Raw genomic sequence first — 25,007 nt, 5'->3', positions numbered from 1 at the left:
TTCATCAGTTCTCTGCAGGTCGTTCTGCGAATTCTTACTATTTTCTGGCGCTGCTATTTTGGTAGAAACAACTGCATCATCTGTGAATAGTCTTAAAGAGCAACCGACGCTTTCTACTAGATCATTTACATATATTGTTAACAGCAACGGTCCTACCACACTTCCCTGTATTACTCCCGATATTACCTTTACATCTGTCGATCTAGTTCCGTTAAGAGCGACGTGATGAGTTCTAGCTGCAAGATAGTCTTGAATTCAGTCGCAAGTCTGGTCCGATACTCCATAAGCTCGTATTTTTTTTTCATTAAACGGTAATGCGGGAGGGTGTCAATCACCTTACTGAAATCAAGTAAGTACGGCATCAATATGAGCGCCGTTGTCCACTGCGCTGTGGATCTCATGGAGGAACAGAGCGAGCTGAGTTTCGCAGGATCTCTGTTAGCGAAATCCATGTTGATTTTTATAGAGTAATGTTCCTTTTCCAAGAACGTCAGAATTCTTAAAGCGTGATTTATCTGAAGAGGCCAGCAGTCGCCACTCAGTGCGACTGCTGCTGCGATACTAACTTGCAAATTCCAGCCTTCGTCGCCATGAACAGCAGTCAGCCTGGATGTATGAACCAGTTGTCTGCTGTGGAGGCCCACATGCAGCAACGTTCACTGAACGGTCGTTGGACAGACGCTGTTGGTAGCCTCTTGGTTCATCTGGGCGGTCAGTTGTTCAACAGCTGCACGTCCATTTGCCAGTACACATCCCCGCAGCCGTCGTTAACTCCTGTCATCTATGGATAGCATCATTTCGCCATGTACGATGTACTTTAACCAAGGCGGGACAAGAAAGTTTCGGAAAGCCTCCACTCTTGGCCCGAAAGCCAATGATCTTGGACTTTTGGACATCAGGTAAATCGCTGCGCTTCCACATTACGACGACTGCACTATTTTCCGCGTCCCCCCCCCCCCCCCTTACCCCGCGATACGCTTTATGTACCCTACACTGCCAGTGGTGCCACATGCCGTTTATGAGTGGCTTTTGCACGCTGACGTACTTAGGCGGATGTCACATTAATGTGATTTAACGTTATGTTCTGGGCTCTTGGCAATACACTTGCATAACACAAGAGAGCGATCAATTAGAATATCTAAAAAGAAGTTATTCGCTTACTGATGCAATAAGCTAGTGGAAGTTCGTGTTTAGTGTAAAAGATTTATGAGTGTGTGTTGCCTGAAGCTCTGCTTACCTGTCTGTAAACGCTAATTACCAGTGAACGGAGGGAAATATGTCCTCGATTCCAGATTTCGAAGTGTTACATGCACTTCTTTCTCCAGAAATAACGTGTCAGCGGTATATTTTGCAACTCAATATCGGTGCGATGTGGTGCAACTTTTGTATAGTCAACATTTTAGCGGCAGTGAAAAGAAGCTGTGCGTCATAGGGAGGTGCGTAATACTTCCAGTGTATAAAGGAAGGGTACTGTAAACGGTTCCGACGTTTTCCAAGACTATTTTCTGGCATTTAAAATTGTCAGGGTCAACGTACAATGGTAACGTTCTCTGACGTTACTCCAGAGCATATAAAACACCACACACACACAACTTTATAAGGTGATAATTTCTCTCTCCGATTGTTCTCTGCTCTTAACTCTGTGAAATTTATTTATTTATATTTTTTTCCAATTTTCATTACATCGGTTGTTGCTTCTGGCAGTCACCCAGGCGGATTTTGATGTTTCGGCAGATATTTGCAACATCGTTTTTGCAAGTGCAGCTGGAGTCATCCCAAACAAATACTGCTCTTCATGTGTCCAAGTGTCGACGGAAAGTTTCAGTTTGTTTCCCGTTACAAACAAAAATGTTTAAAGCGATTTTACGTGTCCGTTTGATACAGCCGTCCCAGACCGGTCTAATATGATATTTGTTTTACCGATATGCATTAACAGGGACAGAAAAACACCAAGAATAACCGGTACTTCAGTAGTGACTAAGCAGCGCTGGTGCATGGCGATAGCAGGCAGCATGAGGCCAGTGTGGTGCTGTCACTGCTGGAGTACTGGTTATTCTTGGTGTTGTACTATCCCTATACTCATCGGTAAAACGAATATCGCACTACATTAATTTGGGACCGTCTATCGAATGGGCACATAAAATTCCACTTTAAAAATACTGCTGCTTGTAACGGTACCAAATCGACGATTTTCGTCGACAATCGGCCTCGCATGAAAGATGAAATGAGCAGAATTTGGTTGGACTTAGTCCAGGCCAGGCTCATTTTGCAAAAACTATGTTGCAAATACCCGCCGAAACATCAGAGAAAATGAGCCTGACAACTCTTACGAGGGCCCAAAAATGTACACACTCTAACGTCTCATTTTTGGTAGTGTAATAGCTTTTTGTTCTAACAATGAAGTGCGACGCGGGTTGTCTTATAGGGGTTCGATTGGGCCGTTTTTCTTTGACGACACAGTTGCCAGTGAGGTGCACCGAGATAGGCTGGAGAAATCTATTTTACCTGCCATCTGTGAGTTGTATGGAGACAAAAGGGTTCACCTTCAAGAAGGTGATGCCCTATCTTACCCCATACTTATGTCAGGGAGTACCTCAATGAAAATCTACCTGCTCAGCGATTAGGCCGAAGAGGTGCCGTCGAGTACCCATCAAGTTCTGAAGACTTAAAGCATCTGGTTGGTTGGTTGGTTGATTCGGGGGAGGGGACCAAACAGCGAGGTCATCAGTTCCATCAGGTTAGGGAAGGATGGGGGAGGAAGTCGGCCTGGTCTTTCACAGAAACCATCTCCGTATTTACCTGAAACGATTTAGCGACATCTCGGAAAACTTAAATCAAGATGGCCTGACGCGTGTTTCAACCGTCGTCCTCCCGAATGTGAGTCCAGTGTGCTAACCACTGGGCCTCGCTCGGTTTCAAGCATCTGGACTTTTAGCTATGACGGACACTAAAAGAGTTTGTTTATTGACATAGACCATGCACATTGGATGAACTTCGAGAATGCATCAAAAAGTTTTCTACAGCGTCGTTTCCTATGCAAACAATGAGTAACTAGCGACCGAAAAGACTTTCACGTTCTTCAGCACACATCAAACATTTTTTCACTAGCAAGCCAGCCCCCCCCCCCCCTCCCCGCCCCCAGCTAAATTACCTTTGTGGATTTTGTCATTAAAAAAAAGTAATTATGTGATAATTGTAGTCTTAACAAATGAATGAACTCTTTTCGTAAAGGTATCTTTTGTGTGTCTAAGAAAATTATTTCCAATTATTTACATTGTTTCTTTGACAGGTACGTTTGTGTACAGGTGCCAGCTTTGCTGTCTTAGGCATCAGAATGTTCTTTACGCAGTTAATTAGATCGTAAATGTTCTCAGCCGAGTATACTCACTCATGTTCAGAAAAAAACATAACACCTTGAACGACATGTACACTAGTATATTTTGCAGAAATAATTAGCAGTTTGGCGTGTGTCCTGTTGCTTAGTAGGCACAAGGTCCACCATGGGCCCTGGTTACTTGTTCCATGCTTGAGGACATCGACGCCTATACGACGCGAATGGCGTCCAGTGGTGTAGCCATCCACGCTGCATTCACCTGGTTCCGAAGTTCGGCTGTGGTGGTTGGCACTAGGTCAACGCTGCACCCGTCGTTTCACCATATCCCGCAGATTTTCGATTGGCGACAGGTCTCGTGATCTGGTGGGCCTGGCTAAAACACGGACGTCCTGTGACACCAATAACGGAGGTGTTGTGCAGAAAGGGTATGGCTACGGATCGCAGGATGTCATTCACGTAAGTCACACTGGGCACAGTGTCCTGGACATGCACCAACTGTAACTTGTGGTTGTACCCAACAGCACCCCATACAATAAGGCCTTGAGCTGGCGCTGCATGTCTTGTGCGAATGAAGTCACTGTGATTCCGCTCCTTCCTATTTGCGGCGAACCAAAATGCGGCCATCGATTTCAAACAAACAGAACCTGGATTCGTCCGAAAACACTTCCTGATGCCATTCCTGTCCCCAGTGACGTCGTTCCATACACCACTGCCATCTAGTTTCTGCACATTCATCAAAGGTACGCAGAGAAGTGGACGACGCGCACGTAACCCGTGTCGTAATAAACGGGGTCGGACGGTTATCACTGACAGTGTACGTTGTGTTACAATATTTCACTGTTATGCCAGAGTCGAGGAGGTCGCAGATTTGCCTGCAATGTCATTCGGGTAAGGTGTTTATCTTCTCGGGGGGTGGTCAGGGTGGTGCGACCTGACCCATTCCGTCGTCTTCGACGGCCTTCCGTGAACCTTTCTGCAGACACCCATTGCACTGCCGAAACAGCAGTTTCCCGGATGGCTGCATCACATTCTCTCATGCCAATATCGGCCCTCTTTGAAACTCACTGATTTGACGAAACGGTTCGCGCACACGTTTGCGAGGCATCCTGCACGTCTGCTCAAATCACACTGATCCATTACCTTCGGTTTAGAGCGATAACGGGAGCCGCAGGCACATTTTACCGGTTGGTGATGTTACACCGCGATATCGATGTTGATCTCGAACTCACGGGCCGACATGGTTCAAATGCTAACCTGCAGAACATATCAATGTACAGGTCCTGTGATTATGAATGTGGTATCTCTAGTCGTTCGAAGTGTTCTGTTTTTTTTTCTGAACATGAGTGTACCTTCAAATTGCTGTGTGGTGCGAGGAATCTGATCCAGTTTTCTGCTGTTTTGTAAGATGGACTGCTCTGACAAGTTACAATATGCCATACCGGGCAACTTAAATTTGTAATATATATATATATATATATATATATATATATATATATATATATATATATATATATATATATATACGCGCGCGCGCGCTCAAGTAGGCCACATGGCGAATACTGTGCTCCATCTGACCATCAATGAAGTTAAAAATGTGTGCGCTATAAATACAAATGCAAAACAAGGGGCAACAAGTTGCAGAATAAAAGGACATCTAACTATTAATTAAATATTAATGTACAAGTTGGGAAAGATATTGGCTACCGAAATTATGTACAGGGCTCCTGTAACGTTATATGTGCAGTCGAAAAAACCCTACTACTGATGAAGATATAAAATGTATTACACCTACTGAAAATCGGTCAAAAGCCGAAATACATCTTAGGGCATATATCAAATTATATAAAAAGTGGCTTGTGCTGTATTTCACGATATTTAAACCACAGCCATAGAGCGCAGCCACAATCATCATGCATAAATTAATTTTGACACTACTTCACCAAATACTGGCTAAACCACAGCAACAGAGTGCAGCCACCATCACCATGGGTAAAGTGACGTTAACATTATCTCGCAAAGTAGTAAGTGTTTTATACACGTTCAGAAAGTGTGTGAAAGGAGTTATTGCCCAAAGGTTCATCAAAAACTACGAGAAAGTGATTCCGAAATATATCAAAGTGAAATCACAGTTAGGCAAATCAGCAAAAATTGCTAAACAAATAGATTTTGTGATTCCAATCAGACATTAGAGAACAGCAGAAAAGAAAATAATCTGAACCAATAGTTTTATACAATAATCAGTTTACACTACACAATCAAGCCAAGATCTACATAAAAATATTACAGACCGAATTGTAGTCACTATAACAGCCTGTGACACAGCCAAATTAAGCTAGATTGACCAGATTGTCACAGGCTACAAAGAGAACAAATTCATCACTAAAGAAACAGAAAAATAGTAAGAACAAGATACCAGCCCTGTAGTACTCAATAATTAATTTAAACTGAGTAATAATAATGCTTTAACGGTCAAATAAAATAAAGTAAACTCTACAGGTGAACCACAAGGAAGGGCCAAAATTCGCGGATATGACAGGAAAGATCATTCGAAGCGAAAAAAATGTACTAAACATGTGCTTTAAAAGTCATACATTAAGAGCTACGAGCACTTGTACTGTAGAAGAGACATGCTTCACAGTATCGAAGATGAAGTGCTGGCAGCTCTTAAGGGCAGATGTAGGGCAAAATTGTGAAAAACTGCAATTATTTTTAATTGTGTAGTTTATTAGATTGATTCTTAATAGAATTCTGGCTAGAAATATGTTTCAAAAAAGTTTGTTTATGCATCTACACATGCCACGCCCACTCTTTCTATGCTGTGATCCACACCTTTTCTACCCTAGAAATTGTGTGTGTGTTAATTTTTCATTCACACAATCGAAAAAAACTGCAGGTGAGTCGAATAAGCTGAGAGAAAGATTATCTTCGCTTGTTCCTATGTTTACAATGTGGTTTTTAGAAGATGGAAAGCTACTGAGAAGTGTTAACAGACTGACAGACTTTGATTTCCTTAAATTCACACTTTACAAATATATTATGGAAAAGCTTTCAGGAATAACTTGCATAGTGTGAAAATAAATAATGCAGCAATCCGTGTGGGTAATCTTTTTTCACAAACTTTCCACAGGTGATAACCCTCAACATTCTCTTTGTGACATATCGTGGTCAAATATCTTCAGGCAGAAGCCAGTGGAAAGCCATACGTCCCAAAACATGATTAGCCACTTGCTCGTTCAGATATTATAAAACCAACTTTCAGGTACCTATCCAATGATGAAAAAATGTGTACATGGGAAACACAAATACAAATGAGAGCTACAATCACCTTATTTGGATGCGCTGTCCAAAACAGTATTTTTGTCCTCAGTTGTTGTGAAGAAGAGTGCATATGACGCCTGTCTAGTGTTCAATAGTGGAAGTGTATACCTACATACATAAGTTCATACACAGATTAGGCCTCCATCCAAGTGCAATCACACTGAGTATACTCAAGAGGCATCGATGAAGTGGACTGGACAAAGCTCAGGCGCAGAAGGAAAAAAAATGCAAAAATTAGCTAGGCAAAGGAGACGGAGGAAGAGATTGCTACAGAAAGATGAGGAAAAGAATAAAGAATATGGATACGGACAGCATTAGTCACTTGAGGTATAGCACAATTGTCAAAAATTGAAATAAAAATGTTAAATGTTAAATGCTAATTGCCATAAACTGACTTTTTTTATCTACAACGTATCTTTTCTCAGGAACTATAAAAGCTAACATCCTAAAATTTGCCTTATTTCTTAAGAATTACTTACTGCACAATCCTTTGCAGCACTTTTCTACTAGCTTTTCTCTGAGAAAAGATCTTTAAAATTTGAGAAAAAAAGAGCAGTCTCGGGTAACACAAAACTGAAAAATTAATTTCAAAGCAATTATGACCTTAAACAAAAAACTATACCATATATTTTATTAGCCTCTTATGCAGATGTAAACTGTGAAATTCCAGTTTTATTGCTTGATTATTTTACAAGGAAAGGTACATTACAGAAACAATGGTAATTAAAAATTCAAATCCTTATAAAATGTTTGTCGATGCACATTTTCAGACAAAACTTGGACAGAATATCAATCAATATGTTGCACACAATAGTCTCAGACTTTACAGTTTTAGCTGTAATATTTTTGGAGATTATATATAATAACAATAATACATTTTGCCCATGTTTACTAGATTTTTTCGCTTCCTGTCATATCCATGAATAATGACTACTCCTGGCACACCCTGTATAATTGTAATGTATCATAGAGAACGTGTCAGAAAAATCAAAGAATTCTTCAACAACATAATAAAAATGGAGTCCGCTCCTTCTTCCACACTGTTGTGTAAACCTAAAAATCTGATGCTGACGACTGACTTCTTCGTAACTGCAACAAACATATATGACTGCATCGTGTTTACTGGTTGTGTCCAAAATCCACAAACCGAGAGCTTAATGTGGATCTCTGGGAGAATCATCTGAAATACGATCACCCGCAGGTTCTTTTGCGTCTATTCGTCAAGAGCCTTAGCATACAGAAGTCTAAGCTATAATGCTTACCCTATTGCACTAATAAAAGTCATTACACAGTGCTTCAGGCGCACGCCACGCCGTTCGACACTCATTTGTTTTTCTGAGACCGCTCTGTTACTCTGTGAAACGCACATTCTCTGTGTTTTTAAACGCTCGCCGGCGATCGAACTCGTTATAAATCGCAGCGCAGCATCAACAGTACTTCAGAAGCAGCTTTGAGTCGAGGCAGAAGTACGTGTAACAATACATCTCGTAGCATCTGGAGAAGAGGACTGGGTATCGCGCATAAAAATGGAATCAACAAGTCGGATTAACACCTAAGAGCACACTATTAATCAAGGATGCTGAGAGAACCCTAGAGACTGCGTGCAATCTACTAAACCGTGTGATTTCGCTTAATGTTTTAGCGATAAATCTATATCTGACGCGATAATACACTAGCATATTCTCAGCAGTACTACGGTGGGGTGAATAGAGTACAAGAAAGATTCTTATGGCATCGTTTGCTGTCAGACCCCGACTGGTGGGTGAAATGTTTAATATGGAACATATTTACTTTCTTCACACCCAGTTACGTCTTATCTTAGCGAAGGTCGAGAGTTGTGCCTTCCGTGTGTCCGTTGACTCTCTCTCTCTCTCTCTCTCTCTCTCTCTCTCTCTCTGTCTCTCTCTCTGTCTCTCTCTCTGTCTCTGTCTCTGTCTCTGTCTCTGTGTGTGTGTGTGAGAGAGAGAGAGAGAGAGAGAGAGAGAGAGAGAGAGAGAGAGAGTCGTTTGCTGATGAGAGAAGGTGAGGGGGTGAAACGAGCAGCTGATAAACAACCTGTTCTTATCGAAAGAGGTCGGATCACCATTAACAGTGTCACACCGCCTCACTTCATGAGATAGCGGAGTTTGAAATTACATCTAAGACACTGACACTAAGTCTAGCGATCAGGAACAAAGCACTACCGCTATCTTTCTTGATCCTCAAGGGCACATAAGTCTGCCCCCAGTAGCTGAGTGGTCAGCGCGACAGAATGTCAACCCTAAGGGCTCGGGTTCGATTCCCGGCTGGGTCGGAGATTTTATCCTCTGAGGGACTGGGTGTTGTGTTGTCCTAATCATCATCATTTCATCCCCATCGACGCGCAACTCACCGAAGTGGCATCAAATCGAAAGACTTGCATCCCGTCGGGAGGCCCTAGTCACATGACATTTATTTATTTTACAGGCAATTAATAGCAGTAAAACAAGATTCGAACGGGTTATTTCAGGATCGAATGCAACGCACGCACAGACGTGCGTTAGCGATGTCTGCTACGTAGGGCGCGTTCTGAACAGAGTGAGGCTGCACTATGATTAAAATACTGGATTAGCAACATTATGTAGGATCACTGTTATCCAGACTTATCTTTCCGTGGATTCTCTACACCACTTTAGCGAATAATTAAATGGTTCGTTCGAAAGGTCACGGTAGATTTATTTCGCATCTTGTTCAATCCGATCTTGTTCTTTGTCCCTAATGACATAACAGATTGGACAGGAACCCTTATCTACCTTTTACGGGTGTGATAATATGGCGCGAGGTTTCTGCTGGTGCCTCGAAATGGAGACAAAGATGCTGAACATAGCACACTTGCAATTTTGCTGTTACTGTAGTAATAATATTTACGATACGTGGCCTAAGATGAAGAAAACCACGTCATCTAACGTACTGTGGTGGGTGACATAGATCGTGACTGTAATACTGTGTAACATAGAAACAACGCAGTGACTCAGACATTTTCTCGACATCCAGGTATTGTCCATGTGCGTTAAGTGCGCGCATTCGTGTCGAGCAGGTTTGCTGCAAGCACTCACCCAGACAGCTTTACTTGTACCGACGCTGCACGCACAGAATCGTGCGCCACGACTGTCCCTCTGTACACAAGGACACGCGTCACGAGTCGATCGCCACTCCCACGAGTTACATACATTTCATTGTGTGTAAAGCTGTCCGCCCACCGTCCTATCTTATTCATCACATCGCTGCAGGCATTACTACCGCCGGTATGCCGAATGTGATACTCCTTTCAGCCCTCTTGCGTACTGTACTCATTTGTCTTCTTACTCCACCTTTGCACCATAAGATTTGGTCTGCTCCGGGCTGATTTACTATTGGACACTATTTGCCGCACCATTGCAAGGAGACAGACAAGCACGCCAAAGTAGTGAACAGGTTTAACTAAAATGCTCAACGCCACTAAATTACAGACGTATGTACAACATGTTGCTTACTACAGGTAAGATCTGAATTGTTCCCACTGCAGCAGGAGCGATAGCAAGGCTATAAATACTGGAACAGTTATATTTTTTATCTACATCTTTAATCTGCTTAAAATTCTTACAATGGAGTTCAGAATTAGCCCATCAATTTGTTAAACCCTTGAATTTACAATAGATTATATGTATAAGTAACATTCAGAACTACTAAGGATTTAGCGCATCTCTCATTTGCTGACAAATTCTCTGCGCATTAAGAAACTGCTTCCCGAGATCGCAGCAATCCCATGAGCGTGTCATGAAATCATTCTAGTCAAAGTGTTGGGACACAAGGCGATTACTCAAGTGCATCAAACGGTGGAAATCATTTGAAGGCAAGTCCAGGATAAGGGGAAATATTCAAACACGTCCAATTCGGTATGACATAAATTATTCTTATGTCGGCCAAAATGATTGGCAAACTAAGAGACACAAAAGGTGTGTTCATCTTAAATAGCGTCGGAATTGAAGCTGCCAGCGACCGTTGGTTGGGTTAGAAAATTTTTTATAGTAAGCGAAAACACTGCAAAAAAAAAGAAGAAAGAAAGCAGTGCCTGTGTTATTAAGAAGTACACTATGTGATTAAAAGTATCCGGACACCTGGCTGAAAATGAAGTACAAGTTCGTGACGCCCTCCATTGGTAATGCTGGAGTTCAATATGGTGTTGGCCCACCCTTAGCCTTGATGACAGCTTCCACTCTCGCAGATATACGGTCAGTCAGGTGCTGAACGGTTTCCTGGGGAATGGCAACCCATTCTTCACGGAGTGCTTCACTGACGAGAGGTATCGATGTCAGTCGTTGAGGCCTGGCACGAGGTCGGCGTTCCAGAAAATCCCAGAGGTGTTTTGTATTATTCAGGCCAGTCCATTACAAGGATGTTATTGTGTAACCACTCCACCACACGCCGTGCATTATGAACAGGCGCTCGATCGTGTTGTAAGATGCAGTCGCCATCCCCGAATTTCTCTTCAACAGTGGGAAGCAAGATAGTACTTAAAGCATCAACGTAGGCCTGTGCTGCGATAATGGCACGCAAAACAACAAGAGGTGCAAGCCCCCTCCATGAAAAACAGGACCACACCGTAAAACCACCTCCTCCGAATTTTATTCTTGGCACTACACACGCTGGCAGATGACGTCCACCGGGCATTCGCCATACCCACACCCTGCGATCGGATCGCCACATTGTGTATCGTGATTCGTCACTCCACACAACGTTTTTTCCACTGTTCAATCGTCCAATGTTTACGCTCCAAGCGCGGCGTCGTTTGGCATTTACCGGCGTAATGTATGGTTTATGAGCAGCCGCTCGACCATTAAATCCAAGTTTTCTCACCCCCCGCCAGACTGTCATAGTGCTTGCAATGAATCCTGATGCAATTTTGAATTCCCGTGTGATAGTCTGAATAGATGTGTGCCTATTACTCATTACGACCCCCTTCAACTGTCAGCGCTGTCTGTGAGTCAACAGACGAGGTCGGCCTGTACGCTTTTGTGCTGTACGTGTCCCTTCACGTTTCCACTTCACTATCATATCGGAAACAGTGGACCTAGGAATGTTTGGGACTGCGGAAATCTCGGGTACAGATGTATGACAAGTGACACCCAACCACCTGACCTCGTTCGAAGTCCGTGAGTTCCGCGGAACGCTTCATTCAGCTCTCTCCCGATGTCGAAGGTCTACTGAGGTCGCTGATATGGAATAACTGGCAGCACAACGCATTTAATATGAAAAACTTATGTTTCTGGGGGTGTCCGGATACTTTTGATCACGCAGCGAACAATGCAATGTGAGGAGCACTGTATTGTAATTGTTAATAATAATATAGGCACTCGTATTTCGTATTTATTCGTCAATACCAGGCCCCTGGCTCACAATAAATATGTCCTTCCTATATGGGAATACACGTAACGTATAAGTGCATGTTGTGACACATGAACAGCGACATATGGGAGTTTGGGTCTGGCCTTAATTCGCGGGCAGAATGACGAGGCGGTTAAAGCCGGAAGAGTGCGGTTCAGGCACAAATTTTAATTGTCATTCCAATATACAGCCGATGGTAGTTCACATTCGCATCTACGAATACACTTTCTAAAACGTTGCATCTAACTTCCGCGTTAACCACACCTCAATGATGCTCATGATAACGCCAGGATGGGTTGCTCTAAACTGAGGTGCGATGACGTCATTTTCAGTGTCGAGAGCAAGTTTAACTGGGGCGAATAGAATCAATTTTAGTACTACTTACAAGATTTTCCTTTGGTGGACGTAGTCCACACCAGCAGAAATAATCTGACAAATGCTTACCCTGGATTCACAGCTGACCCGAGTGAATGAAGAATTTGGCGATAGTCTAGTTTTCCAGTTTTGTAACACTACCATTCACGTGTAGATGAATACGAAGGAATGTCTCGACAGAAGGAAATCCAACTCAAGACACACAAAGCTGGATGGAAGGAATTAAAATTAAGTTTTACCGCCCCGTAGTGAATGAGGTCATTAGAACGAGTTCAAGTACGGATTGGAGAAGGGCAGCGAAGGAAACCAACTGTGACCTGTTCAAACATCACACATCATAACTACGGTAACCGTACATAATGTTTTGACCTCAAAAGATTAACGGAAACCACGGAAAACGTAGCGCTGGATAGTCGGACAGAGGTTTGGACCACCACCCCCCCAAATGTGAGTCCAGTGCCTTACCACTGCGCACCCTATTTATGTGAAGCAGCTCGAAGTACCGATTCAAAACCCAGTAGCGTATCTAAGGGATTATGGCATGGCGTATATGACGCAATTGACACTAATCTGACATTCTGTCTCAATTGAAAAATTCTATTCGGAAAGAGCAGGGTGAGTTTTCAGCGGATAACTAACATCCCCATACAATCAACTGCGTAGAGAATATCTCCACTGATACAACAGAAGTTCTAGTAAATACTAGAACTCTAGCGTGAAGTTTATAGTGGTTCTTAACTTCTTCCTGTGCTACTAGTGCCTTCACAACAGTTTCCACCTGATAAAGGGATTTTGTTCGCTACCATCTCATATTCTAACACGAACAATATCAATATACACGAAGTGACATATTCCCAGTAACAGTACGTAATATTTGACAATTACGATGTACAAACAAAACATCTTGGCCGTGATCCAATGTCTTTATATTAATTCCTCTACAATTTACAAATCTGCTACAACATTTCTCGTTATTATCCATATCGTTCTTATCTAGTTTACGAATGAATACGATAACCAACGGCCTAATAGCAGCTCAGATTCTGCCTTTTTTTTTAAGCAAAGACAAAAAATGGCCTCGACCATCTCTACCGATGATTATAAAATCACAGTAGAAAATTCAGTCTGTGCTATTTGTGCCCTTAATCTCGTCATAAAGAACAGCATAAAATTCTACAATCTGTTTCCTTACTCAGAGTGTTTCAGCTGTATCTAGCGACGTCGTTTTATGCGACCCACCAAGTTATATCTGGCCTTCATAAGCCACGCACGATGTTTTCATATTCCATCGCTCGCTACGCGTAAACTACAACTATTATAGAAAAAAATGAACAGGGCCTTTTTATAGGAAATATAATGTAGTTAAATTTTGAGCCGGGATACGTTTCCGCTGAAGGTCAAGGTTTTTGAGTTATTCAAGGAAAACGTGCAAAAGTGACCTTCAAACGTACCTCTAACAACACTCTCCACGTCACCAATCAGGATTTTTAGTATGTTGTTCGTAGCACTCCCTCCTCCCATTGTACAAAAATTTCTGATTATAGGAATGATCACCAATATTTGATCGTTTTTGGTCTCTATTGATTGGGCCATGACGCCAACAACATAGTCGGCTATTTCGTTAACATTATTAATTTAAAAGTGCACGCTAGAGTAATGAAGGAGAAACGGCATTAGTAAACGTTGCTCTGTAAATAGTTACGTTAACAGTTCGATCCAAACTTAGCCCTTAGTCCAAATACCTGATGAACACAAAGATGCAATTTTTTTATTTTGTGCTGTTAAAATTCACTCAACTGTTCGACAAAATTTACACACACGTCAACTTCATAATTTAAGTGCTGGACTAAGCCGCTGGCGTAATAAGGCCAATCAATGAAGGTCAAATGTGGGAAATAATTCGTGCTGTCGCAAATTTTTGTACAGTTGTAGGAGAGAGTGTCATAAATAAGATAAAAATCCTGAACGGTGCAAGCTGACTGTGGGGGTGCATATGAAGATCGCTTTCGTACCTTTTTTCTTGAATAAGTCTACAACTACGGCCTCCAGCGTAAACGTCCCCAGAACAAAATTTAACTAGATTAAATTTCCTACAAGAATGCTCTTTTTTCTGTACGACTAAAAGTTTGCGCTTAGCAAGCAAAGGAATATGAAAACCTCGCGGGTTTTTGAAGGCCCGACATAACATTGCGGATTTCGTAAGATGTCATCGGTAGTGGCAGTTTTATCACCCTGCTTACTGTGAAAGCATTAGGCCTACAGTACTGGAAAGTTTAATTTATATTTCCCCATCGACATAAAACGTATACCAGGAGACTCCAGGTCTGAGATGTACAGACCACCTGCTGTATACGTATTAGAAAGCGACACTCATCTATATAAAAATCGGTAGTTATACTATTTTGTTTCCTAAACGGTTTCGTTTAACCAATAAAATTTACTGATGTTCCATTACTGTAACATTATTGTTGTAAAATACTTTTTATAAATGTTTTTCAAATATTTTTATCTAAAAAATATTTTTATCTTAAATCGTTACAGGTCGGAGGTGTGTTGCCTAATGTATATTTACGATGGTTATTAAAACGATGTTTCTTCTTTGTTCTAAGTAACTGCTTCTCATTCTGTACCAAAATTGGTTCTGTTCAGTGAAATACCCTAAATTGATGAATAGTCAAGCTGCTATTAAGTCAAAACAAATTACAGTTCCTAAGTAGCAACATAGGAGAAGAGGTAGCGCTACCAATTTCAAACGTGGCGGTACAGCGAAAGGGCAGTTTTCTGGCCTCCGCCCAGATTTGCCAGCAGACTGCTCCTTAAAATCTGGCGGTTCTTTATTTGCGGCGGGCAGACGGCCCCGTTCTGGCGATAGCGGCAAGGCATGCCAGGCGGCGTCTGGCCGGCGCTGGCGCTCATGTAAATCCAGACATTGGGCGTGTCCTGCCTGTATTTATAGGAACAGCCCGGACTCGAGCGAGGCCTTCAGGCGCCTCCGCGGAACGATGGCAGGCTTACCGCCACGCCGTGCTTCTAATTGTACTGCGGCATTTCCCCGCTGTCGCGACAGTCCAGCTACAGCCACCCGATTTTCCCTGGCCCTGATAATTCCCTCCAAATAAATTCCTAACTAGTAGAATGTGCCCCCGCACCCCCCTCCCCTCCAAAAGTAATACAGTAAACAGCTTTCCCCAACAGCATTCAGTCCAGCGTACGCACTAAAGAATATTACAACCGAATATTACAACCTCCATGTAACCACTGATGCTCCTCTAGGTAAGGAATGAAAGATACGTATAAGTGGAGTTACAACATATCAAAAAGTTACTACTGAAACGCGTTCCCTTCTTCAGTTGTGATCCACACGCAGCTGTGTTCACTTTGAGGCACGGCCGTTGCGTACAGCGTTTACAACCAGTGAAATCTTCGTAGTCAGATATAATCTGATTCGAAGGACCAACTCTGTAGTTGGGATTTCGCAGATAGCACACACCACCAATAAACCAACGAGGTTTGGCATTGTCTCCTTTCACTGTGTTGCCACTTCCACTGAACAAACCATTGCCCTTGCGCATCCTGAAGTGCGAAACTTTACAGAGCACGAAAAGTTCTCCCATTTCAAGAAAAAGCGCAACTACTTTCCTAAATAAATTAAGGAAGAGATTTTCGACATGCTCAAAATGTTAAAATTATCTATAACATACACGAATTTACGTGGCTATTATAGGAGATATTCATACTCAAATTTCATACGTATTACGAGTTAATTTCTAACCGAATAGTAAAAAAAAGAAGAGTCCTCTTTAGCTTACAGATAGCAAAGTCCATTGTAATCTGCAACTTCGGAAAGCTCCGTTGCCTTGCGAAATTCTTAGGATCATCAACGGAAAAAGCATTTATTGAGTTCAATAGTTCTAGACGTGTGGTGTGGTAAGTTCGAGACGTTTCCAGGACGTGAAAATTCCACTCATTTCAGAAAAATTAAACTCACTCCTGCCCTAGACAAAAATTATGATTTTTTACATGGTTAGAGAGGGAATGTAAATCTATATCACATGTAAATTTTATATTTTTCGTATGATCTTTATAGGAGACAGACCTCTAAGCGATTTTCTGTCGCCATGGACAGCGGAACGCAGCGGTGGCCGCCTGCAGACCGTACGTGTCGCGGCTACGTCGCAACTTTGGATGTCAACTCATTTAACTCAGATTACAGTTATCCGGGTAACGTAACCCTTAACAAAACATTATGCAGTTTTCTCCCGCCCTGTCCAGTTCCGAGATCGCAATGTTTTAAGTTGAATCAAAATCATATCGTGGGCTCACATTCTGAGCTTACCCAAAAGAAATAACGCGGGACGATCACGCAAACTGTCATACAAATACAACCTGAAATTTAAATTAGCGATAAATTACTTCTTCGGTTTTTTAACGAATTTATAAATATCTCTCTCTCCCCCTCAGCTTTTTATTTTTATGCTGTTTCGTAAAGATATTACACTGAGATACAAATGGGAGGCTCCCAGTTTATATTCAATAAATAATCTCTTAATGTTTTGTGGCTGAAAGCATCTTAGACGAGTTGGTGCAGAATAACGTCACTAAAGGTGGATATTGATAGTTATACTAAAATGCAGCTTTGCTTATTCGCGATTAGGTTTGATAATTGCGTGTTTCTAATCTTTTGCGCTTGCTAACAACGTGAGAACACAATGTCTATTTTGCGTGGAGATCGGTAAACGCTTTTTTCCCTCTATATCGTTTGTTGGCAGCTCTACTGGTAGCGTTCTGTTTCATAAGACAATGCGGCATTATTCTGCTACTATACGCCATTTATCATATGCATACCTTAAAAGCTACGAGAAATTTTTCATCTTCGATACTGAGAAACAAATCTCTTCTACTGCAAGTTCTTTGCTTTCCATATTTTGGGAACTGGTAGTATGGACCAAAACAAGAAATAAAAGTCCAGGAAACATGTGCTCTAAAATGCATTCCTTAAGAGCTATGAGCATTTGTTCATCTTTGCTACTTTGAAACAACTCGTCTAATGATCAAGTGCTCGTAGCTTTTAAGGTATGCGTTTTAGAGCACATGCTTGCTTGACATTTTTTTCTTCTTTCGGTCCATACCACCACTTCCCAAAATATGGAAAGCAAAGAACTTTGTTTCACAGTATCGAAGATGAAAAATTGCTCGTAGTTCGTAAGGTATTCATTTTCGACCCTATGTTTACTGAGACTCTTTTTGCTTCTAGTATCGTGTACTTTCAAATGTATACGTTTATGTCATTAAGTATAATACACCCTATATATACGTAAAGGTCGCAGTCGATATAAGAATGATGGAACGCGCACAACAGGAGAATTTAGAACAGCGGTGTGACAATAGAAATATATCTATTATTGTCACGCCGCTGTTCTAAATTTAATGTCACCGGGGACACAATTTTGTTGGCACTGCATTGGCATAAGAGTTTAACCGTAAATAGTGATGTGTCATTTTGCGTGCAAGATTTATTTCCATTTAAGTTTCAGTTACCATCTAGCAGAGTAAATTTTCCTCATTCGTAATTCATACCATATCACTGTCCTGAAAAACAGTTTGCAAAATAGCGTAAACGAGACCTAACTAACAATTCTTATTCGCTTCATTCTAGCATGAGGCAATGTGGTCGTGCGAGTGTTTCACGCTTCCTTTCTTGTACTTGTGGAAGTTCAGAATTTTCCAAATTAGGTGTGGGAAATGGTCTCATCTGTAAAGCATGGCTTATTTCATCTGAAAATCAATCATTTTTAAAGGAAATAGTGCGATTAGGTAGCAGGTATTTGTTTACTAGCACTGAAGGAGTACTTTAAGCCGTATGCCTTCAAACACGCCCCCTTTGTGTGAAATTTCAGAGTTTCCGTGATACGAGATTTAAGTCAGAAATTATTATACAAGAAATGACGCCCAAAACACAGTTCTCACTGCCTGAAGAAGGTAAGATTATAACTCACCACAAAGAAGGATGGAGGTAGTGGCAAAGCTTTCGAATATACTGACAGTCCAGAAAAGTCCATATGTAACATTACTGGAACAAGAACAGTATAGATCGAAAAATATTCAAAACAAGAACTAACAACGAAGTGATCGAATTCCGGCGAGTCAAAATGTTATGTAAGTAGAAGATCAATTCGCTGCATATATAGCCTCATAGCGAATGACCGAACTAGAAAAGAAATGATCTGAAATATGAAGGTGAGGGAGCTATGGATTTGAACTTAATCGATGTCTTGATAGCATCAAAGAACAATGGTACGGGTTTAAAGACACATATTCTGGTTAATGCACTGAAGTACAATTTCACGAAACTTTCGCTCATCCAGCTTTGTAAGGATGCATAGTATTTACACAACAAAGATAACGCATTTGACGCCGTCTTCTAAGAGTTATGTCGATTTATGTCTATCTGCTTCAGTTCTTTCGTACTTTAATCATTATTAACTTTAAATCCCTCCTCTTTCGATTACGCGATAAGTCACACAAATTTGAAGACTGTAAATTCAACTAAATACTTAGGGATTACAATTACAAATAATATAAGTCGGAACGATCACATGGATAATGTTGTGGGTAGAGCAAACCAAAGACTGATTCATTGTCAGAACACTTAGTAGATGCAACAGGTCTACCAAAGAGACTGCTTATACTACGTTGGTCAGCCCTATTCTGGAGTACTGCTGTGCGACGTGGGTTCCGCATTAGGTGGGACTGACGGATGACATCGGAAAAGTACAAAGAAGGACAGCGCGTTTTGTATTATCGCGAAATAGGGGAGATAGTGTCACAGACATGATACGTGAATTGGATTGGCAATCATTGAAACAAAGACTTTTTCGTTGTGACGGGATCGTCTCATGAAATTTCAATCACCAGTTTTCTCCTCCGACTGCGATAACATTCTGTTGGCACCCACCTACATAGGGAGAAATAATGATCACGATAAAATAAGGGAAATCAGGTCTCGCGCAGAAAAATTAGAATGCTCGATTTTCCCGTGCGGCGTTCGAGAGTGGAACGCTAGAGAGACAGCTCGAAGTTGGTTCATTGAACCCTCTGCCAGGCACTTCACTGTGAATAGTAGAGTAATCGAGTAGATGTAGACGTAGATGCAGGTCGTCTTTCTGCTGGTAGTTCTCTTTATCTGTATTTACTTTTACCGCACTCGTCTTAAATTTTTGGCTTTAAGTACTTCTGTTTTGATTACTTACCCTGCTATCACGTTGTTCTTCCCATGGAATTTTGTTAGTGTGAGGTACAAGTACACTGTATTCGTTATTGCTTAATTGGGGCAGGTCCGTTCCTTGTTTAGTAACGCTTGATCTTTCCGTAGAATTTTATGTTACTTTTGTTCATCTCACAAAAAGCGAGATTCAGAGTCTGCAGTGTGGCAAGATGTGGACTCACGTCGTGGTATAACGTCAAGTCACGCCACCGGCAACTGTTCCAGTGTGCCTCTCTTTACTCGAAGCTACAACAACAATTAACGGAATTTTCGTACCGTATGTGGTAGAGATTTTCCCATTATGTCTACCATATACGAGTGTTCCATACACCTCACAACTCCTACTGGCCTCCCGAGAATCAGATGATGCCGTGCAACAAGCACAACAAATATGTTAAGAGACTTACAAAATGAACTGGGATAATTTTTAACTTTGCGTTCTATGTCCGACAACAGCGGATGCACTGAAAAAACTTTTACTTACTGACTTTCGACGATACAACAACAAATCCTGGATTATGTAGGTGACTGAAAATTTACAGCTCAGTGGAAAAGTCTCATGGCGACTACTTTAGCCTAGCTCGACACATATATCCATAGAAGAAGAAATACCAAAAATAAGGAAGTTTGTTTACTTCTCCGACCCGCGACATCTGACATACTGAACAGGGTTTGGCAAGGAAACAAATTGAGAAGGGTTGGGCAAGGAAACAAATTCAGGAGAGGTCCCGTATCAAACCTTAAAAACCAAAAGAGTAAAAACAATGTATATTGCTACAGAATGACGCCAGAAACAGCTCCTTGGGCAGTCACAACAAATTTATATCCAACTGAAAATTTGTTAAGTCTGTACTGAAGCGTCCCAGGTTACTCACGGCAAGAACCACATGCTTCACACGTTAACGAGGAGGTGGCTGGGGTTGTGGCTGGTAATGAAATAGGAAGAGCCAGGAGTCGCTGCAAATGTGCTATTAACCCTGCATAATGTCATTACACGTAGTATTGCTTCTATATGAATAAGTTAAACTGCTATTTAACTATCAATTACGGTCATTGCTCACATACGACTACTGAGACGTAAAACGAAAATTCTATAGGAAATATTAGCGTCTAACGGTTCGCCGAGAAGCAGTATTTAGAGACTATATGGGAACCACGAAAAACGTGAAACAGGATAGTCGGACGGAAATTCGAACACTGTAACTCAAGCCAATGGCTTAACTGCTGTAAAAAGGATCTGGCTGAGAGAGCTGTTGCACAATGACAAGTGCAGTTTATCAGAGACCAAACAGCGAAAACTTCACACACAAAATAAAGTTTCTCAGGGGCACACAGAAAAGTAGTTTAAATTTTTACCGCAACTTAAACCACTTGTAGTTAAAGTGGTGCAATATTACTGAGGCTATGGTACAGAAGGAAAACGAAAAAACTGTCTGGGGAACAGTCAGGAACATCTGAAACGTAAGGTCTGTGACTGTATTCCGGCGACGATGTTCAGCATACAGCTCAGATTTCTATTACTGCCAAGAGCCGACTATTGCTTTCACTTAGGCACGGTGGCATGAGAAGACTAGCTTTTGCTTAACTTACGTAAATGTAAACAGGCAGGGCAGTGACTGTAGTCGTTATCGGTTTCTCCCAGGGAGAATCATAGAAATTTTGTACTTGCTGAACCTGATGCACAGTTTACAAATATATGACAAAAGTTTTAGGATGTAACAACACACTACGAAAAATCTGCTAACAGAAAATCATATACATGTCGAACAGCACCCTGGAGGCCAACAAGTTTAGTGCCTCCCTCTGCAGAATTAATCCCCCATAACGCATATGACGCAACCCACTTCGATTTACAGTGAAGGGCTGCGTTCACAAAGGCACCGACAACGCTCGTCAGACGTTATTGCCAGAGGTCGCCCAATAACTTCGGCCGACAGCTTGGTCACAGTGCGTTCGATCACCAATTTTGGACGGGGTCGTAGAGGTTAGGTTACAATCCATTCTATGTATGAAGCAAGTTAGATTTTAACCTCCTAGTGTTGGGTGGATACCATGACGGCTCTCGTCTTGGAGACGAGAGCTTATTGTGGCTTTAGTTATTAGAAAGTCGTCAAATGCATGTGAGTGAGTTACACCTGTCTCAAAAAGAATGTGGCGACCACTGTACAGTGGAATTAGTTATCAGAATAACCAGATAAGTTTTACGAATATGTAAGACGAAGGGTGAAACGTTCTGCTACATGCTCGAGCTGATTCGTAGTGACCTCGGAAAGCAAGATTAGGCTATAAACACACCGTTTGCTGTATTTATTTGCAACTGTGCACGCATAACTCAACCTTCAATGACTGTCATTCAGCATACGTGTGAAAGACACGCATTAAGTTTAGAGTAAGATACTCTAAACACCTAAAGCACTGAACTGTGGAAACACATACACCACGTCTGCAAACGGCTTCACAAAACAAAAAGACTACCCTACTGGTATAAAAACGACAGTAAACAGTAATAATAATTTGTACACAGCTAATCCCCACTTATAGCCACAAAAATTTCCACTAAAGGGACTTAAAGCGTAAGATCCACCACCATTCTCACTTGAAAATAAATAAATACATATTTTAGGTTTAACGGTTTAACATTTCTGGTAAAAGTTTTGCCTACTTTTCGTTTCCAGTAAACTGGCAATTTCAGTCCACAGGTTCCAAATACATTCCGATGATTTCTTTCCTCTTCAGGATGCCATAATCTCACTTTTTCTTGGGCTAAACTTACCAGTTTCTCACAGTCTTCGGTCAATGTCGGTCATCGTCGGAATCCACCGATATCGGTACCGCTGTGACTTATAACGTTTCCTGGTAAAACATGCTTTATAGCTATGCAATTACAATTTTATTTATATGTATGCACTGATCACGTCTGTGGACTCTGAATAATAATAGAAATAGAGACAACTGAGTTATATTTTGTATTTGTAAAGAATTCAGTAGTGGATTTGTGAAAAAATATCTATGCCGGAGAGTTCTGAAACCGCCACAGAAAAGAATTAATAAAGAAAAACTAATCAGCCATTGTATAAATAGTAGTGTAAGAATAATAATGTCGTTGTCTTCTTGGAGTCACGTAGAGAGGAGGAACCTGTGACGCTGTTTAACGCATAGGTAGCTTTCATTTGTCAAGATTGTAAGCTGGACGCCATTAGGAGCTAGAAGGCGCTTTAGAAAGGTGTGTGAACTTATTATTAGAGTTTTAAATATAGTTATTTAATGAGAATTCGTATGGTATTATTAGAAAGCTTGCCTGGTATTTTACCCATATATTTAAGACATTCCTAGCTTTTTAAGCAGAGTTCGTGGTGTAGAGCTGGGACACGGCGGAACGAGCCGCCGCCGCGGCAGATTCAAATCTGATGATAAAGGCAATCATGCCGCGGTCAGGTAAGAAGTGAATTTAAAAATAATTTCTTAACAACAAGCAGCAGATTTTACGTTGTGTTTCACATGCGGACGCGGGCTGCTAATATTGTAAACTTTAACAGTGTCAAAGTTAAAATACTGTCATGTTTCAAAAGGAAATCTTGCTACGAAAAATTTTTTGGACAGGTAAAAGTTCACGAAAAATCCACTGCAAAGTTTGAGGTTGTTTAAGCATTACGTACGGTGACTTCATTATTTTTGATAACAGAAATAATTTCAGAACATTTTTACGACAGTTGTAGCAGAGATGGATATATTGTGCATTCTATTGATTTACAGTAACAAAATAGTTCATTTAATAGGAAGCCACCTCCAGTATAACAATAATAAATCTCATTTGTTCGCAACATACAATTAACCAAAGTAAACCAGTGCACAGAAACAACAGTGGAGCACGAAAGACTGCAGCCTAAGGCTCACAGACACAAGAATAACGATAACATAACCGTGCAAGTAAATGTAAGTACAGGATGCATAATGACATTTCCTCCATATTGCATTAAAACCAGTACTAACAAGTATTACTAATGAGGGATTAACATCATCAGATTTTAAATTTCACTTATTAAACTTGAAATCTCCGAAATGGGAGCATTTAAAAGTTCAAATGTTCGTGAATTCTTAAGGGACGAAACTGCTGAGGTCATCGGTCCTTAGACTTACACACAATTTAAACTAACTTACGCTACAAACAGCGCGCACGCGCACGCACGCGCACACACACACACACACACACACACACACACACACACGAGGGAAGACTTGATTCTCCGATGGGAGAGTACGCGCAAGGGAGTATTTAGTTTAACACTTTACCCTCATGGGAAATTGAATTAACCAATCAGCTGTTGTGTGGAAGCACGAGAGGACTTCTGTAGCCATGTCCAAATAAATACCACGTCGTACTAGTTTTCTTCTTTTTTGTTGCTTGTGATTCATCAATCTGACGACTCGAATACCCATCCGGTGCCAACCTTTTTATCTCAGAGGGGCACTTGCAAAACACGGCCTCACTTATTTGCTCGATGTATCCCAATCTCTATCTTCCCCTACTGTTTTTACCCTATACTGCTTCCTCTAGTAAGACAAAAATTATTAAAAATTATTCCCTGGTATCTTAACAGATTTCGTATCATGTCCCTTGTTCTTGTCAGTGTATTCCATATATTCCTTTCTCGTCGATTCTGCGGCGATCTTCCTCATTCCCTAACTTGTCAGCCTACCCAATTTTCGACGCTCTTCTTTAGTACCCCATCTTAAATACATCTATTCTTTTCTGTTCGGTTCCCAATAGTCCATGTCTCACTGTCATACAATGCTGTGCTCCACACGTACATTCTCAGAAATTTCTTCCTAAAACTAAGAGCTGTGTTTGGTACTAGTACACTTCTCTTGACCAGGAATGTCCTTTTAGAATCTGCTAGTCTGCTTTTTATGTCGTCCTTGCCCGTTTTGCTGACTAAGTAGCAGACTCCCTGATCATGATCTACTTCGCGATCACCAATCCTGATGGTAAGTTTCTCGCTGATCTTATTTCTGCTGCTCCTCACTGCTTTCGTCTTTCTTAGATTTACTCTCAATCCATATTATGTACTCATTAGGCTGTTCATTCCATTCTACAGATCCTGTAATTCTTTTTTACTTTCACTGAGTATAGTAATGTCGCCAGCATCCTTTCACCTTCAATTTTAATACGTCTTTTGAACCTTTCTTTTAATTCCGTCTTTGCTTCTTCGACGCACAGATTGAAAAGCAGCGTCTAAAGACTACAGCCTTTTCTTACATCTATTTTAATCCGTGAACTTCGGTTTTGGTCTTCCATTCTTATTGTTCCGTCTTGGTTCTTGTAAATATTGTATA

The 25,007-nt window shown here is 41.3% G+C and overlaps 1 protein-coding gene across 2 annotated transcripts in view; it reads right to left on the bottom strand.

The window, feature by feature from the left end:
* Positions 1 to 25,007, bottom strand: part of LOC126334552 (endoplasmic reticulum junction formation protein lunapark-A) — a 122,049-nt gene that overhangs the window by 16,978 nt on the left and 80,064 nt on the right. The window contains exon 1 of one of the 2 annotated variants that reach the window (XM_049996926.1): positions 9,727 to 9,780. The exons of the other annotated variant lie outside the window; for it this stretch is intronic. The gene's annotated coding sequence lies outside the window, so the exon portion shown is untranslated. Of the gene's footprint in view, positions 1 to 9,726; positions 9,781 to 25,007 lie in introns of those variants that run through there. 2 annotated transcript variants of the gene reach the window in all.

Source organism: Schistocerca gregaria, chromosome 2, assembly GCF_023897955.1.
Source record: "Schistocerca gregaria isolate iqSchGreg1 chromosome 2, iqSchGreg1.2, whole genome shotgun sequence".
Lineage (NCBI taxonomy): Eukaryota > Metazoa > Arthropoda > Insecta > Orthoptera > Acrididae > Schistocerca > Schistocerca gregaria.
This window is presented reverse-complemented; position numbering and strand designations above follow the sequence as displayed.